This window comes from Ursus arctos, unplaced genomic scaffold (genome assembly GCF_023065955.2).
Source record: "Ursus arctos isolate Adak ecotype North America unplaced genomic scaffold, UrsArc2.0 scaffold_21, whole genome shotgun sequence".
Lineage (NCBI taxonomy): Eukaryota > Metazoa > Chordata > Mammalia > Carnivora > Ursidae > Ursus > Ursus arctos.
The window spans coordinates 5,999,265-6,014,997 of record NW_026622886.1 but is presented as its reverse complement, the minus strand read 5'-3'; positions in this window follow the sequence as shown (position 1 = coordinate 6,014,997).

Sequence of the window (15,733 nt, the reverse complement as noted above, 5' to 3'; positions counted from 1 at the left end):
TGCGGTGAGCCGACTGCCCAGGAGACCCAGGACACCCACTAAGAGGACGGCCTACCGTGGAGCCTCCAACTGCAAGTTTGCCTGACCCTAAAACCCGTCCCCAGCCCCCATACACCCCGTGTCTGGCGGCTGGCCGGTCTGCAGGGAGGGGGAGGTGGCTGTGGTCCCTGGAGCCCCTGGGAGAAAATTCCTCCCGAGGACCGCCTTCACGGACACCCGCGAGCCGCTCGCGCCACCTAGTGGCCGTGAGGGGGCTCGCCGCTGCTCCGGGGCCTGGTGGACCCACAGAGGCACCAGGAGACACAGCCGGGCATAACCTGCTCATCATTTTCCATCAGGCCGGATCCTTCTAGCAAACTGACAAGGCTGAGCCAAAAGTGACCCGAATGATTGTCCTCATCTTGCACTTGAGGAAATCCCATGATTCTTCGAGACAAACGTAAGTCCTTGTCCTCAAGGAGCTTCATTCACTCAACAGTCACTGACCACCTGCTCCGTTCCTGCCCCCTGGGGGAGCTGGGACCCTCAGGCCAACCAGACCCCCCCCCCCGAGGCCCAGCAGGGACGACAAACAGATGAACCCACGAGGCCCCCAGGGCGCCTGGGGCTCTGCAGCCAGGCAGGTCTAGCTGCTGATTCTGGCAAGAAGAGTAGCTGACATTTATTGAGTACCTACTGTTGCCAGGCACTGGTATAAGCGCTTCCCATGTATTAGCTAATTTGGTGAAATCTTGACTCTTTCTCACTAAGCTGTGTGACTTCGGGCAAATTAATTAGCCCTTTGATCCTTGAGATTCTCATTTGCAAAATGGGAACCATAACCTTTACCTTGCTAGGTCATTGTGGCTTTAAATGAGATGGGGTGTGTGCACGCACGCTCAGGGGACTGCAGGAATGATGGCCACCATTGACATGAGTGCTTTAAGGGAGGGATGCTGGACAGGTCCCTCAGCCTCATGTTTCTACCGCTGTTATCTTAGGGTTGGGAAGGGAGGGAAGAGCACGGGAGGGAGCCAATTAGGACAGACCTCTGGAAAGGAGGGGAGGCTTGGCAGGGGGCCTTGCTTTCCCTTCCCCCACCCCTCCTTGGCTCTTCCTTCCGCTCCCCTCCATTCCCAAGTCCACTGCCCTGGGCCAGGCCTCCCCATCTCCAGCCTGGACCTGTGTTTCCACTGGCCTCACTGCCCCTCCCCCTTCTCTCTGCAGCTTCTAGAACACAAACCAATCTGTCCCTGTCTCTTTCCTGCTCATCGATCCCCAACCCCCCCAGAAAGCCAGTTCAAATGCGATGTTCCAGGCCGGCCCTCTCTCCTCACTCGGGCCTGCTTCCCTCATCTCCTCCCTTGTTTCCAGAATCCCAGGGTGTCGGCTCCTGAAGCTACATTGAACTGCCTGCTGCTCCCTCACGTGCCTTGTGGGCTCCCTTCCAGCCCGTGTCCTCTGCTTCCTCCTTCCAGATCCCTGTGCCCTCCTGAGGGAGGTCTTCCCATGCTCCCCTCCCCTAGAGGTTCAGAGGAATCACCCCGCACCCCCAGCAGCTCTGCTCCTGCCCGCAGGCCACAGGGCGCTCTGTGCTGCCTCCCTTAGCGGATGATAGGCCAAATGAAGGGAGAGTGGCATCGTGAAATGCCCCAGTGCCCCAGTCACGTTAGGCACCCGGTTTCAGATGGGGCCAGGGCTTCATCATGCTCACGTGCCACGGTTGACTAATGATCGGGACTCGAGCGGTCCCCAGCACTGACTCAGCACCAGGCACTTAGCTACGGGCTTTCCCTGGGGTACCCCCGTCCCCTCTACCCTGCAGGAGGTAGGGACTGTTGTTATTCCCATTTATAGACGAGGAAACTGAGGCCAGAGGGGGAAGCAAATGAGCATTGGAGCCAGGCAGGCTGGCCCCCGCGGCTGCCACCCGGCCTCCTCTCATGGTGCACAGATGCTGTTCCCTCTGCCTTGAATACCTTTCCCACCCCACTTCCCTCACCTTGTCCCTGAAGAGGCCCTTCCTTCCCCCCGACCACTTTGTTTTATGCCCCCTGCTTGTTTTCCTTAGAGAGTGTCTCTGGGCTTTCTTTGAGGGTGCTCTGTTGTTTTTTTGCACTCACCACATGCACACACACTCACCGTCACACTCAGCCGGGAGAGCAGAACTGTGATTTTGGTAGCGACCTTGGAAGCAGGCCCTCCAGCCCCAGTCCAGCCTTCGGACGAGTGCAGCCCCACCGCCATCCCGAACGCAGCCTCACGAGGGACTTGAGAGAAGCAGCCAGCCAAGCCGCTTCCAAATTCGTGACCCACAGACACTGGGAGATAACAAACAAATGTTGACTATTTGAAGCCACTAAGTCTCGGAGTACTTGGTTCTGAAGTGATAGGTAATGAATTCAACACTTACTACCTCTCGGTTGTATAAATATGTGGATACATAACAACAGCTCCCATTCGTGAGCCCTTTCTCTGTGCCGGGCACTGTGCTAAGGGCTTTACACGTATGATTTGGAGTAAATTGTCACGACAACCTTGTAAGATGGCCGCTGCTCTGTGCCCATTTTAGGGATGAAGTACCAGGTATAGTGAGGTTCCCAATATCACACCGGCAGAGCTCGGACTTGCTCCCTGGCAGTAGGGGGACCACAGGATTCACTGCAACACTACACGGCCCGAGTGGCTGCTGTCCCCTCCTGGTCCCATTCGCCAACTCGCGGGGGGCCAGCAAGGGGTCCCCCCTGCAGGCTGCATGCTTCCACAGAGGCTGACCCCGGAGCTGAGTGCACACGGCAGAGTCGAGAATGGTAGAGTTCACTGCCCAGAGCGGGCTCCTCTTGTCCAGCCCCTAGGAGCACTGCCCTGTGCCCACCTGGGGATGCCAGCTGGCCGGGCCAGGTGGGGGAGGGCAGCTTCTGTTGAGTCACCCCCAGTGGAACCCAGTCGCTGTGGGAGTAGGGAGGGTCAGAGAGCTCAGATTGCGGGCAGCTTGTCATCTGTGCTCCTTAGCAAACCTGCTAAGGTTACACACCCCGGGATGCTGGCTGGGCACACAGAGGACCTCACAGGCTCCGTTTTCTGGCTCTAGAACAATAAGGTGGGGGCAGAACTAAAAATAACTATGGAAAACCATTGGGCCCTCTTGACCTCTAAGAAAAGGAGGCTAACGGGGTCTCCTGGGGAGCATGGAGCACTCATTTCGTAAGAGGGGCACTGGGCTGTGCAGAGCCAGGCCGCTTGTGAGAAGTGTGAGGGACGAGGGACCTGGGCACAGGTCGGGTCTACCTGTCACCTTCACTGGGTGACCTCAGGCAGGTTCATTAACCTCTTTGTGCCTCTGAAAGATTCGTCTGAAGAAGATCGGATGATGACAGCACCTGCTCCCCAAGAATGAAGGAGCCTGGCATGAGATAAACGGTCATGTGAGCCGGGGGCTTTGCCCGCTAGTAGTCTTTCCAGTGACCTTACAAGATGGGCGTTGCGACTGCCACTTACAGATGAAGAAATGACATTAAGTCATTCTCAGAGGCCACACAGAGCTAATCAGAGGTGGTAACAGTCAGGATTCAAACCCGAGAAATGCCCTTGCCTCCCTGTCACCTCGCTCCTGTTTATTTTTGAGCCTTGAGCACCTGCCACTGTGTGTGTCCCTTGTTAGAAGCAGTTCTTGTTGTGAAGCAATTGAGCAGAATGAGGTTTGTGGATAGTGAGCTCCCCATCACTCCAGAGGTATGCAAGCACAGCCTGGGGGTGGTAGGGGTCCTGAAGCATTAGATTTGGGGTTGAACTCAGTGCCATTTATGTCCCTTTCTGCCCCTCATTGCTAGGGTTCATCTTTGTCTTTCCCTGGAAGACAAAGAGGGGAAACGGAGGCCCAGAGCCAGGATTTGCCCAAGGTCATTCATCCAGCCCAAGATGAATCTGTGTCGGGGTAGATGATCCACTGAGTCTGCTTTGCAACACACCAGGCATGGAGGAGACATAGCAGAGAGGGGGCTCCTGCCTTTGAGCCAACAGTGAAAACTGAGGACACGGGATCCCAGGCTGGGCAGGGGTGAATCCTAGAGCCACAGGCAGGTGCTCAGGGGGTGTGTGGGGCCAGGGAGGAGGCAAAGGCCACCAGAAACAGGGACCTTAAGCTTCTTTTGGTCCAATTCCCTCGGTGGACAGATGAATGGAAGAGGACCCAGAGAGGAGGTCTGTAACGCGCAAGGCGCGTGACTGCTGAAGTTGTAGGGGGAGGGGAAGATGGGGGCCCTCATGCAGAGCCTGCTGCTCTAGCCACGTGGGGGGATAATTCATGCCAGGCAGGAGCGGGACTGAATTGGGGACCTTCTGCTCACTCAGCCCTCCTCCTCACTCCTCCCTCCACCAGCACGAGAAAGAGCCCTGATTTCCCAAACCCTCAGGACGCGCTCTGCCCTGTTCCCTCTGTTCTGCACAGATGACGTCATTTATCCTAACAACAGCCCTGTGAGGTGAGGACTGGGAAGAAAGAGCATTACCTCCATTTCTCCAGAAGAAACTGCAGCCAGAGAGGTTAAGCAACTTGCCCAAGGCCACACAGCCAGCCACAGAGAGACAGAGCTGGGAATTAAATTCTGGCAGTGGCTGCTGAGTGTCCCAGGTCTTTGCCCCACGTTCCTCCCCGCCCCCTCCCCCTTCCCCCCCCCTCCACCGCCCCGGCTCTGGTGGCCTCCTCCTGATGGGTCCACCCTGCTTTCCCTCCAAAGTCGCCTCTTGGGACCCTCAGCCTCTGCCCTCTGGAGAACGACTTGTGCTCTGGCCAGGAAACCACCACGCATGCCCAGGACGTGGGGCAGGTGGTCTCCCACGTGTGCCAGCCACAGAACAGGCACCCCCTTTTCTTCACTAGCTTTTTGGAGCTTGAACTCACATTCTGTCCCCTTCACCCATTTAAAGCGCACAAGTCGGTGGTTTTTATATATGTGCACAGTGGCTGCCTTCGCTACCATCCCTTTTAGGACATTTCCATCACCCCGAAATGAAACCCTGCAAAATGAAACCCCATTCCCTCATCCGGCCTGCCCTGGGCACCCACTCATCTACTGTCTCCCTCCACGGATTTGCCTTTTCTGGACGCTTCTATAAATGGAGTCACATTCTGTGTGACCATTCGCGGGCGCCTCTTTTTGAAGCCTTCCCTTTTGCGGTAAGATGGTGCTCTCTTGATTTTGTAGGTGACAGAACTGCGCTCAGAGGGGTCAAGTAACTTGCCCAAGGCCACCCAACTCAAAGTTGGCGGGTGGATTTGGACTATGTCTGGTTCCAAAGACCCCGGGGCCACCCTCTTAGGCCTGGAGCCCAGAGCTGCCTGACAGCTCCAGGGACGGGGTGAAGGGGGGGAGGCAGAGGTCTGGGAGTGGGAGGAAGGCTGAGAAGGTAGGTGCATTTGTGAGTACGAGGGGCTAGGGTTGGAGTGGCGGAGGAGCTGGGGGAGGCACTGGGTCCTGCCACCGGGAAGCAGGATCATGGGGAGGAAAGGAAACGGGTAGGGCAGGCAGGGCTAGGGGCAGCTGAATGTCCCCGCAGGCAGGCGCAGGCCCCCCAGCTCTCTGCCCTTCCCTGCTGATTGGCCCAGTCACATCTCCCAGATGACTTCCCCACTTCGGCCTCCTTTCCCTCTAGAAATAGCTCTCTTCCCCCCCCCCCCCCGCCCCCCGCTAGCTCCCAGACCCCAGCCCTGCAGGATGACTCAGCCTGAGCCCTGGAGCCGGCTCCCCCCCTGCCTCCTCCTCTTCCCCTGCACCTGTCCTCTCTGGCTCAAGCTCCCAGGACGTACTTATCACCAGCACCAGGGCGGCCGTGCCAGGACTGCCTCGGCCAGCATCCGAGGGCGGGGCCGCTCTGCCCGGCACGTCCGCTGGCCTGCCTCTGCCCTTATGCCCTTTTCGTTGGAAGCACTGCTCCCCCCTTCCTGGCAAGCCCCTTTGGGGTAGACCCGATACCCTCAGGTCCTCTTATAATCCTCCTTGTGTTTTTTAAATGTGTTCTATATCTTGCCCCCAAAGAAATCAAATTCTAGGTTATGGTCTTTCAGGTTGCTCCAAGCTTGGGGCCTCCAATCCGATCCGTCCCACCAGCCCCTGTAAGAATCATTGACTCAATGAACTGCTGACATAGCCACAGAGTTTCCTCTCTCATGAATGGGGAAACTGAGGCTTGGGGAGAGAGAGGGACTTCTCCAAGTGCCCTCTTCCGGAAAGGGGCAGGCTTGGAGTGTGAACGTGTATCCCAGGCTCCCAGCACCATGGACCCCTGGGAATGGAATCTGACGGAATGGGCTTGAGCCCAGGCTGCCAGTGTGGGGAGAGCTCTGTGACCTTTGGTGGCGCAAAAGTCAAAGGACGGCAGGCCCTGCCTACTGTGCTCCGATGTCAAACTTCTATTCACTTTTTCATCCACTCCTTTATTTATACCCAGACAGCCTGGGTTGGAATACCAGCTCCACCAAACAGCGCTTTGTGACTTTGAGCAAGTCCGTGAACCTCTCGGAGCCTCAGTCTTCTCATCTATAAAATGGGTATGATTTAGCCCCTACCTCACAAGGCTGTAGCGAGTTAATATGGGTGCAGCATTTAGAAAGTGCCCAGCACGCGCTGAGTGCTTGATGAATGTGAGCCTTTGGCGTCGTGGCTATCCCTGGCGAGTGCATTATGTGGGCAGAGCCCACTCCCACCCCCTGCCCGCCACCAGCCTCAAGGAACTCACAGGGAGGTGCAGGAGGCGGTCAAGAAAATGGAGCTGTCGTAGTCCATTGCTGTGAGTGCTGAAGTTGAGTTTGGCACTGGGCTTGCAGGACCCAGAAAGGGGACCTGACCCAGCCTGGGGGGCCCCCAGGGAGGTCCACGGTGCCGTGGAGGGTGCCAGCTGGCAGTGGAGGCGGGACTCTGGCTTCAGCTCTGTTGCCCACCTGCTCTGTGACCTTGGGCAGGTGACTTACCCACTCTGGGCTGCAGGTTCACACCCTGCATGGTGCTGGACTGTCCCTCCGGAGCCCCAGGCAGGCTGACATCTGGAAGCCAACCATAGCTCCCTGGGCTATTTTTACCAGGACTGTGGGCAGTCACACCACCCATCAGAATCAGAACCTCGGCGGATGCATGGGAGCCCCAAGGTCATGCAGTGACCCCTCCTGTGTCTGAGGCTGGGCTGGCTCGCTCAGCAGGCTCTCTGAGCCCAGTCTTGCCCCCCTGTGGAACCCGAGGTTGGGGTGCAGCTGGACTCATCTCTAAGCCCCCACGTGCCCTGCACACCAGGGATTACAACCTGTTCTCATCCCTCACTGCATGCTTGTAAACTGTATTTTTATTTGTATTTTAAACTGTTTGGAAAGCCACAGAGAAGTCATGGGTTTGGAGGTGGGGAGGCAGGGAGGGATCGAGACTGGCTGTGAGTGGCAGAGACACAGAGAGACAGAGACACAGAGATGAGAAAGAGACAGAGACAGAGGTAGGAAGGGACAGACAGACACATAGCGAAACACAAGGAGATAGAGGAGAGAAAATAGAACAGGGTTTAGAGAGAAAGAAGAGACATGGGGAAGAAACAGTGAGAGAGGGAGCAAGATGGGGGAGACAGAGACAGTCTGAGGGCAGGGTTGCACCCAGCCTCCCTCCCCCCTGCACACGAACCCCACCCCTCAGCAGGTACACAACATAGCCCGCTAGCAAGAAGGGACCAATGGGGGGGTGGGTCAGACCAAGGTTTACCTTCTCTGGTCCTCAGTTTTGTCATCTGTAAACCAAATCCGAACAAACTGACCCCAAGCTCTCCCTGGACTCTGATGGGTTGGGGGCATTCTCCCAGCTGAGTGTGACGGTGAGTGTGGGGGCCTGGGGCCTGCTCGTCTCATAATGCTTCGGAGTCTGATGAAGCTCTGATGTTCCATCCCCCACTGTGGGCTCAGTGACCCACCCATGCAGCAGACGGGAGGCTGGAGCTCAGAGAGGGGCTGACGTTTGTGAGAGGCCACTCAGCAGGACCTAGGGCTCCTTGTGTCTGGGGACCCAGATCCGCCCCTCCCTCTCCCCCTGGCTGCCCCACCGCTTCCCCTGTTTCATCCCCTCCCTGGCCCTCGGCACTCCGCAGACCCAGCTGCACACCGCTCTTCCCTCGTGCTCTGCGACCTTCTTGCGGCAAAGAGCCAGGCGTGACGGAGTGTTCCTGATCCAGCCTCCTTCTCCCCGCTTCCTCCGTGAGACCCTGCAGCCTGGGGACCCTTCACGAGGGACAGAAATAAATGCAGGGGAGAGGGGCCCGGTTCCAGCCGCCAGCCGCCAGCAGGGCTGCCCCCATCCCTCACCGATGGTGAAGAGCCGAAAGCGCCAGGCGCTGTTCTAGGCCTGTGATGTATGTGGCTTCCTTTGATTCTCAGGAAGGCCTTTTGGGGTGAGTCATAAGAAAATCGTTATCTCTATTCGCAGGTGAGGAAACAGAGGCTCGGAGTGGTGCGCTCATTTGCCCGGCTCACAGCCTGGGCAGCGGCAGGCCCGGCTCCCGCCCTGAGCTGGTGACAACTAAGGGCTGTGTAACACTGTCTACTCTTTCACATTCACGCCTGAGTCTGTTAAGGGTGACAGCCCGCCCTTGCCGAGCGTCCCCACATCTTAGCACCCGGCTAAGTGCCTTGTGTGGGTCATCTCGCTTCCTCCCCGTGGCCAACGCTGTTGCTTCCTGCCTGACATCTCCCTTGCTGTAAGAGTCTCATGAGAGTCACCAAGGATGCTTGGGGACGCTGATGATGAGTCCAGCTTGACCCCAGCCTGACCCCAGAGGCCGGTTACAGTTGCTCTCAGCCCACTTTGGTGGCCTTGCCCACGATTGGCTTAGTTCGGCAGGGGTATATGATCGAGTCCCGGAAAATGAGGGCCGAGAAGGAATCTGTCAGAGCGGAGAGAAAGAGCCTTCTAGGAATGACTTCTTTTCAAAAGGGGACATGAGGCAAAGGCTTCCCTTTTCCTCTCTTTGGCTGTTGGGTGAAGATGTGATGCCTGGAGCTGTGGCAGCTATATTGTGAGCTTGAGGGGAAGGTGACGTGTAGAGCAGCAGACCTAGAGCCGAGTGAGTGACCCTGAGCCCGGACCCCCCCTGCTAAGTCCTGTGCACCCTGAGTACTATGAGATGCCATGGTGAAATATTGAACTGCTATGTTTCAAACCATTACATTACATTTTGGAGTGATTTGGTATGCAGTAACAGAAATCACAATAGTAAGGGATTCATAGATATTTGGTGAGTTAAACCTACCGGATATACGATTAGGAATCCAAGTTTCTACCGAGTGGCAGTGACCTCACGTTCCCCTGGGGTGGTTCACATCTGCTCCAGAGAGTTCTTTAGTGGCCTCTCATGGACACTTTCACGCTAGGTGAGAGGTGAGATACGAGTGACCTGGATCCGGCCAACCCAGTAGCCTTTGGAACATCACCCACAGCCTAGGATTCTCGCCAGCCCAGCCTGTAGACACTTAGCGGGGGATTTGGTCTCTTGGCTTCGCCCGGCGGGTTAGTGAGTCTTGCCTGGGCAATATCATCAGATGTCATCGGCTCTGCCTCGGGGTGCCTGCAGGATGGAGGACAGGACCCCAGGACACAGGTCCTGCACAAGGAAGCATCAGCCCTCCCAGGCGAGAGAGGTAGCAACATCACAACCACATGGCTAGTGACAGGGGCAGCACCAGAGGGCACCCCGGGGGACAGATCAGGGCCCGGGGGCCTCTTCCCACCCACATTTGCAACTAGACTGCCCCCTCCCTGGACTCAGTCAGCCCCTGGATTCTCGGACAATGCAGGAAGAAGGAAGGAGGCCCCAGTGGAGAAGCAGGACTTCCTGCTGATTTGAAAGTGGAGGCTCAAGCTGGCTTTACTTTGAAAAATGTGGGAGTTGGGGGACCATCTGTCCCCAGGCTGACGAGGCATGCCACACGTCTTACGTCAGCCTGTGCCTCCCACAAGGCAGGGGGCAGCTGAGACCGTGGGCGCCGCCCCGTTCCCTTCTCAACTGGGCCACCGAGGCAAGTCGCTTACTCTCCGCCTTGGTTTCCCCGTCTGGGAAGTAGGGATGGCGATTGTTACTGCAGGGTCCTCAGGAGACACAGGACCAACGAGGTGTCTATAGAGAGAGGTTTATTTTAAGGAATTGGCTCCTGCGATCGCGGGAGCTGGCTGGTCCAAGATCTGCAGGGTGGGAGCGAGAGCACCCATCCCGACCCCACCCCCTCTGCCTACATGCTTCCTCCCACCCAGTCCCTCAAGCTTTCTTTTCCACACCCTGTGTTTGAGCCTGGCACATAGGACACCCAGCCCCCCAGAATCACCGAAAACCACCACTCCGTTCTCCTTCACCCTATGGGCTCCAGCTCCACCCACTGTCTCCATCCCAACCCCGCACCACCACACACGTTCCTCCCTCCCGCCCCCTCCCCGCCATAGTGACCGTAAACCCCTGCCCACCCTTCAAGACCCACTGTTCCCCGATCTCCTCTGGGAATTTTGATCATGGCTCCCAGCTCTGCCTACCCCTGTACCCTGTGGACGCTCCTCCCTGTCTCTCTCTCTCTCTTCCTAGATTGCGATTTGCCTAAAGCTGGAGATGCTGTCTTACTCATATTTCGTTTCTCCTTGTCTCCCTATGCCTGGTGCAGGGGCCTGTGATAAATGTTGCTGAATGAGTTGCATGGTCCCAGGCAGTGGTCATTCAGTCCACTCTTGTTTGTGTCTGATGACGTGGAGCTCACTCCCTACCCGGGCAGCCAGCTCCATTTTCAGGAACTCTAACCCATTGTAATGGTGCAAGAAGTATGAATGTGGGACATCTACAGAATCCCCCTCTCCTGGACCTGGAAAAGACTATCTTTTGGTTATTTGTCCATTTTTTGCACTCCTTCTCCTCTTCCTAAAGAGGAAGGCCGTTTTCTAATTGCTGGGAGAGAAGCTCATTTGTTGTACATGATGCAGTCAGAGAGGATGGAGAGGAAGAGAGAAAGTTGCATTTGCTAGGAGTTTTAAGAAGGAAGGTTCTATTGCAGTCTTTTGCTTTCTTTCTTATTTTTTTTTTTTAGAGATTTTATTTGAGAGAGAGAGCATGAGCCGGGGTGGGGGGAGGGACAGAGGGAGAAGCAGACTCCCCACTGAGCAGGGAGCCCGACCCGGGACTCCATCCCAGGACCCTGAGATCATGACCTGAGCTGAAGGCAGAAGAGACACTTAATGGACTGAGCCACCCAGGTGCCCCAGTCTTTTTTTTTTTTTTTAATTTATTTAATCATTTTAGAGAGAGAGAGAATGCGCACAAGCAGGGGGAGGGGCAGAGGGAGAGGGAGAGAATCTCAAGCAGATGCCTCGCCAAGCACAGAGCCCTATATAGGGCTTGATCTCACAACCCCAAGATCATGACCTGAGCCGAAACCAAGAGTCGGCCGATCACCTGACCGAGCGACCCAGACGCCCTCTCCTGCAGTCTTGAGGCGTGAGAGAGGTAGATAAGAAAAGACAGGTCTAGTAAGCATTGGTGTGGCCAGTGTACCCGGGGATCTTTCACTGTCCTTCAAGAAATTCAAGAGTGGAACTTCTCCTTCGTTAGTTTTGACTACTGAACCGTCTTATTTCAACACGACATGGCTCTGAGCCTGGGCCACACGCGTCTCTACATGTAGTAGGGTTAGCCTTTGTAGACTCAGGAGAAGAGTCATCGGTGTTTGGGTATAGTTTCTCTCTGACGTTGGGACCTTCCCTTGTGCAGATGCACGATGGTGCTTATCAGCGCAGAACCAGCCCGTGTATTTTCTGGAAGGTAATTGTTATCTGTCGTGGAACTCATGAATATTCTCTCCTACACCGCCCACCCCAGCCCCCGTACTGTTTGAACACCAGAAGCCGGCACCAACCCAGAAGCCTCCAGATTAGTAATCATCATTGCCACCAGACAGTACCCCTCTCCTTATAACAAAAAATTGGTAACACCCCCTTTACTCTCCTGGAATGAGGCTCATTGATAATATAACTTACCTACATCCATAATTTTAAAAATTCACTATCATGTCCTAACTATAACGTGTATAAAGATTAAAAAAAGTTTTTAAATAATGAAATAAAATGTTTTTCAAAATTTAATCTTTTTGTTTGCTTTTTAGAAGAGGGGAGCAGAGGGAGAGAAAAATCTCAAGCACGGGACCTGATCTTACAACCGTGAGATCACAAACTGAGCTGAAATCAAGAATCAGAGGCTTCACCCACTGAGCCACCGAGATGCCCAATAATTAATTTTTTTTTAAAGATTTTATTTATTTATTCGACAGAGATAGAGACAGCCAGCGAGAGAGGGAACACAAGCAGGGGGAGTGGGAGAGGAAGAAGCAGGCTCATAGCGGAGGAGCCTGATGTGGGGCTCGATCCCACAACGCCGGGATCACGCCCTGAGCCGAAGGCAGACGCTCAACCGCTGTGCCACCCAGGTGCCCCAATAATTAATGTTTTTAAATATCTAATATGATGGCCGTGGAGGCCGGACGTAGCGCTTGGGTGCTTGCCGCTCTGCATAGAATCGCTCCCAGGTGCGTGGGGTTGGTGCACTGTCAGGATGGGCTGGGCTTTGCGGCAACATCCCAAAGTGTCCCCACTTCACAAGTTTCTTCTCCTCACATTTCACGTTCAGTGCGGCCGGCAGGGGCTCTGCTCTTCCTGGAGGGACCCAGCCCACCGCAGGGACTCCACGTAGACACCCACGGTCATAACCTCTGCGACAGGGAAGGGGTGTGGAGACCGTCACCGACTCTCCACACTTCCCCCAGAAGTGACGCACATCCACTCCAATGCCACCTACTATGTGCCCGAAAGGAGAGGACACTCAGAGTCCTGACAGACGTCTGTGATGACTGCACAGGCCCCGAAGGCCCACGGTGACACTCTGGCCGGGGGGGTGGGGGTGGGGTGCCATTTCTTTAAAATGGTGAACAGGTCTGAGTAAAGTTCCCAACCAAATCTTTTGTCCCCCCAACAATGCACCATATTTTTAAACAAACTGTTCAAAGATCACGTATTTATAAGTTCTAGAATTTGGGGTAGATTCACCACGTGGTTTTTCCTGCACATTCTAGAACACTGGGTGTCCCTTCCTCCCCTCCTCCCACCTCATGTCAGCATCCTCATCGCTGCAACAAAACATCCCACAAACATACGACATGCCCCCAGCAGGGACAATACAGCCGCACTGAGAGCCGTCCATCTAGGCTCAGGGGCTGTAGCAAACCTTTTCCAGCAGAATAGCCCCTTTGGTTTATTCCCAATGAACTATCATGCAGAACCCCATGATACACATTGGTGGAAAGTACCAGTGCCCTGGGTGACGCGGGGACACCCATCCCACCCACCTCGCCCTCCCCCGCAAGTGTCAGAGACCCTGGGTCCCCGGTGCCCAAACCCTGAGGCTCCACATAACCCCGGGTGCAAACTCACTGGGCCTGCAGAATCATCTCCGCCCTCTACAGCGTGCGGCGAGGGGGCCGTTCTGCCTTTGGAGTGTTTTGAACCTGATAAGTCTAATAATTTGTGAGACAACTTTTGATGAGCTGATTAAATGGACCTTGGGCACCACGGAGGGCAAAGGCCACCCCCCCTCCCCAGAACATCAGGAGCTCCATGCCTCGGACAAGATGCCGGTTTTCCCGAGGAGACGACGTCCTTCGATCAGTGGAAATATTTCCAGCAAAGCTCCTACTCTCCTAAATGTGTTAACATGGGCTCAATATTGCGTCTCTATTTCTGTGCGAACTGCCAGCACAGAAAGAATGTTCGCGTTTGTGGGGGATCTGCGGGCGGCCGGAAGGAGCAGAGTTGATGCGGGGCCATGGAAGGTGAGAGCTTTGGGGCTTTTTTTTTTTTTTTAAAGACGCCCCTTTTGCTTGTTTGGGATCACGCAATGCATGGTCTGTGTGTGTGCGTGTGTGTGTGAGAGAGCGAGCAAGAGAAGCCACACTAGGAAGTATTAAACGTGAGATAGAATTGAGACCACCGATCAAATGGCGAAGGCGGGTGTGTGTTGTGGCAGGCTCCTCGACCCTGCCCCGCCAGCCTTTGCTGTGATAAGCCCTGATGCCTCCAGCTTGCTCGGCTAAGGGTTTGCCGACAGCTCGAAGGACTCGTCATGCACGTGGCTCTTGACCATGCATTGCTTCTGCTCTGCAGAGAGGACCCGGCCCCGGTGTCTATCCCGCCTTCCAGCTCCCCAGACTGGCTGCGCCCAGAGAGCACGGTCCCTGGCGGGTGCGGCGGAGCTCACCTGCGCGTCCCTGTGTGAAGGTCCTTGGCCGTCCTGGGGGCATGAGTCCTATGGATTTCAGAGTGGAGGGGAGGGGAGAGGTGAGACGGGCATTCACTGTCACACTCACACACGCAGATGCACACACACCAGGCGTCCTCACTGAGACACGGCACACGCGGCGACGGACAGACAGACGACTTCAGCAACCAGATATGCAGAACCAGGCTCCGCTGGGGCCTCCTGAATCACTTATTTTTAAAATGTTCTAGAGTTGACTGCATGCCCTTATGCCCACTAGAGAAAGAGGGCCGTGTAACTCCCATGCTCGCCAAGACTCTCTGAGCTGCTGGCATGGAGGGGCGCGTGGGCCCAGCGGCCAGGGGTGCAACGGTGAGCAAAACGCAGGGGACCCCTGCCCTCTGTGTCCGTTGCAGGAGAAACGAAACAAACAAGGGAAACACAATGGGTGTAAAAGAACCAAATCCCTAATTATAAAGTCTGACACATTCTGGAAGCAGAGCAGACTAGGTAGGGCGAAATACACTCCACTCCTGATACCGGAATAACTCCGGATAAAAAACACTGGAAAAACTTCAGAAATGTAGAACTGGGGAAGGAAATAAGAGATCCCTACTCAGAGTGTAACATAGCAAAACGGTGGAAAACAGGAAAGAGTCATGGAAGGGAGTGTGTCAATCCAAAAAACAGGAATTCTCGGGGCACCTGGGGGCACAGCTGGTTGAGTGGCCGACTCTTGATTTCAGCTCAGGTCAAGATCTCAGGGTCCTGGGATCGAGCCCTGTATCTGGCTCCCTGCTCAGCGGGGTCTGTGCTCCCTCTCCTTCTGTCCCTCCCTGTGCTTGCTCTCTCTCTCTCAAATAAATAAATCTTTTAAATGAATAAATCTTTTATTGATTTGAGAGAGAGAGTGTGGGGAGGGGCAGAGGGAAAGGGAGAGAGAAACTTTAGCAGACTCCTTGCTGAGCTCTGAGCCTGACGTGGGGCTCGATCTCAGGACCCTGAGATCATGACCTGAGCTGAAATCAAGAGTCAGTTGCTTAACTGACTGAGCCCCCCAGGTGCCCCTCAGATAAATAAATCTTAACAACAACAACAACAACAAACCCCCAGGAATTCTAGAAGGAGATAATAAACGTAGGAAAGGCAACATTTGAATTAGATATTCTCTGTCGATATTTTATATAGTTTATTATCTATATTTTATTTTATTTTATTTATTTTTTTTTAAAGATTTTATTTATTTATTTGACAGAGATAGAGACAGCCAGCGAGAGAGGGAACACAAGCAGGGGGAGTGGGAGAGGAAGAAGCAGGCTCATAGCAGAGGAGCCTGATGTGGGGCTCGATCCCATAACGCCGGGATCACGCCCTGAGCCGAAGGCAGACGCCTAACCGCTGTGCCACCCAGGCGCCCCTATTATCTATATTTTAAATATAAAATGTGAACTCT